Raw genomic sequence first — 3,294 nt, 5'->3', positions numbered from 1 at the left:
TATCCGTATTATCACCTGATTTCTGTTCGTTATGTATTCCTTTTATTCTTTTATTTCTTTTTATTAAATTATCCGTTTTAAAGGTATTTTCGACATAAATCGCCTATTCCATTGTAATTATTGTAATTTTCTATTATTGTAATTTATAATTATTGCTTTGTATCTTTTATTGCTTGCCTTCACATGTAATGAGCATTAAATCCTACTTCGACCCAATTGTATGCTTAATTAGTTGTTCACCGACTTAGTTAAATTCTCACATGTTAGGATTAATCTATGGATGTTGCATTGCATGCATATAGCCGACGATATATCAAGTACGAATAACTTCCCTAATCATTAGTAGAGGCCGCTATCGAGGCGGGCGGGATTAGGTGTTCGATCAAAAGAGCTTCCTAATACGTACCCTCACCCCTTACTCCAGATCTCCGTGACCACCCGTGTTCATTGGCATCCACGAGAGTCATTCTAGACATAGAATGCTAAGGGTAACGATTGCTTAGTGTTCATGTCACTACTTTGTGTCTTGACATGACACGAGGTATTCGAACGGTTCCAATTTCCCATAAAAATTGGTGGCGACTCCATACAAAATGCAAACGCTTGTCCCTCGTTTCTCACCAAGCGCCCCCGTGGGCGGCCCGCTGTCCACATGTATGTCGATGACATACTCTTGATTGGGAATGACATTCCTCTCTTATCTTCGGTAAAAGGATGGTTGAAGAACCATTTCCAGATGAAAGATCTGGGCGAGGCACAACGCATATTGGGAATCCGTATCTATCGAGATAGATCACGACGGATGTTATCACTGAGTCAGGAGTCTTATCTAGATAAGATTCTTGAAAGGTTCAGCATGACCAACTCCAAGAAGGGGAACCTTCCAATGATGTCTGGGATGCACTTGAGCAAGTCTCAGTCACCCATGACGCCTGAAGGGGTTGAACGCATGAGTCGTGTTCCTTATGCATCAGCCATAGGATCGATCATGTATGCCATGATATGCACACGTCCAGACGTGGCATATGCATTGAGTATGAGGAGTCGGTACCAAAGCAATCCAGGTGAAACACACTGGATGGTTGTTAAAAACATCCTTAAGTACTTACGGAGGACTAAGGATTGGGTATTGACTTATGGAGGAGATACTAAGCTATGTGCAACCGGTTAGGCAGATGCTAGCTTCCAAACGGATCGAGATGATTCCAAATCTCAGTCCGGGTTCGTCTTTACTCTTAATGGTGCTGCGGTCAGCTGGAAGAGTTCCAAACAGGATGTCGTAGCAGATTCTACTACTGAATCCGAGTACTATGCCGCTTCGGAAGCAGCAAAGGAAGCTATATGGATGCGTCAATTCTTACAAGGACTAACCATAGTTCCTAGTTCAAATGACCCGATCACCATCTATTGTGACAATAGAGGTGCCATCTTCCAGGCCAAGGAGCCTAAGTCTAGCAACAAGTCTAGACATGTACATCGGAAGGCTCACCTACTCCGTGATTACGTGGAGCAAGAGGAGATAGTGATTGACAAGATTGCTTCGGATGCCAACATCGCGGACCCTCTCACTAAACTGTTGAATTATGATAAGCATGTAGGGCACGTTATTTCAATGGGAATTAAACGTGTTCCTGAGTTGTAGTAGTTGATTATGAATTCGATACATTATCTTTTTTCATATGTTATTTATAACTTCATCGTTTTATTTCATATTTTGTTTTTCATGTGGATTGTACGACAACATTGAACGCCACAAAGGGAACTGAATTAAATTATATTTGTTTTGGTTCGTAATCGCCTACATGAGCTGATAACTCTGGCTATTATTTTGTGAAGTTGATTGATGGTGGGTTCAACGAGCCATAAGTCAAACAGTTGGCTGATCGATCACAGATGCGAGTTATAACGATACCTCGTAGGACATAAATTGTGACAACGTAATGGAGTCCTAAATGTTTAAAAACATTCGGTGCCAGGTCGTGGATTGGACGTCCATTGTGTTCCTAGAGTCGATTCTTTTGACTATCGACTGTCTCTTGAGATTAAGGCAGTTTTTGGGTGACTTTGGTTTCTTTCTCATGGTCTGCCGTAACAGGAGGCTAAGCAGATTTTTTTTGGGTCATTTCATACTGTGCTTATATCTGCAGGATTCGAGTTGAAGAAAATATCCAACCTTTATCAGGTTTAGTTATTTCTCAGGGCCACTCGAGGAGGTGTAACTGAAATGCATGGCCATGCTCGAATGATGATTCGTTTATCAGTTAAGTTACTCTCTAGTCGGGGAAACCACTCTTGATATTGATCACTTGTAAAATACGACCTTTGTAAATATGGATTTTGCAAATTGTTTTACATTGAGTGGGAGAAATTTTAGGATATGAGAATCGGTTATCGCACATACACTTGTGAGGACAAGTGGGAGATTGTTGGAGCTTGTGTCCTCCACAATTAGTGTGATAACATTTATAAATCTCTTATAGGTTCACAAGGGTATACTTAGTATTTTATCAGTTGATTAACGATTACCTAAATAACGGTTGACTTGCTGGAAAGTTTGACGTTATTATCATACTGATGGCGGTGATCAACTGGTCCCTAAAAGTCACACCTAAAGGATGTGTTTGAGAGATGTGATTGTGGAAATGTAATCACATTGATGCCTTATATGACTAAAAGGTTAGTCTATGTTTTTGACTAAACAGTTAGTCAATGTGATGATGAGACGATTATTTAATTCAATTAGAAAATATTTGCTGAGACAAATTAACTGTTAAATTCGTAAATTGAATATAAACAGTTATATTTAATTAATGTATATAATGTTAGCTTAAACGAATAAAGATGTTAATTCGTAATTAAATGTAACCAGTTATATTTAATTAGCGAATTAAAAATATGTTATATTTATAGTTAATGTATATATTATGCGGAATTGTCATAATAAAATGTTGACAGACCGGTATTAATAAATTGACTACAAACTGTTGTGTGTAGACTTATTAATACATGCCAACATAAATAGACAATTGAGATAATAATACACTTTTTATACATTAAGATAACAACTAAAAATAAGAGGATTTTATCCTCATTTTTGGTTATTCGGTCAAACCGAATTAGAGGAAAAAATGAAAGAAAAAAATCTTCCTAATTTTCCTCCTCTATTTTTCGGTTATATGTAGATAGTAGGAGATCATTTTCTCTTACTTCTTCTTGACCTAATTTTCTCTCATCATCAAAACACAAAAACCCTAAATTAATTAATGAATTTGGGGATCTCATTCTAGCAATTTG

This window comes from Silene latifolia, chromosome 2, assembly GCF_048544455.1.
Source record: "Silene latifolia isolate original U9 population chromosome 2, ASM4854445v1, whole genome shotgun sequence".
Taxonomy (NCBI): Eukaryota; Viridiplantae; Streptophyta; class Magnoliopsida; order Caryophyllales; family Caryophyllaceae; genus Silene; species Silene latifolia.
Note: the sequence above shows the minus strand (reverse complement) of the source record.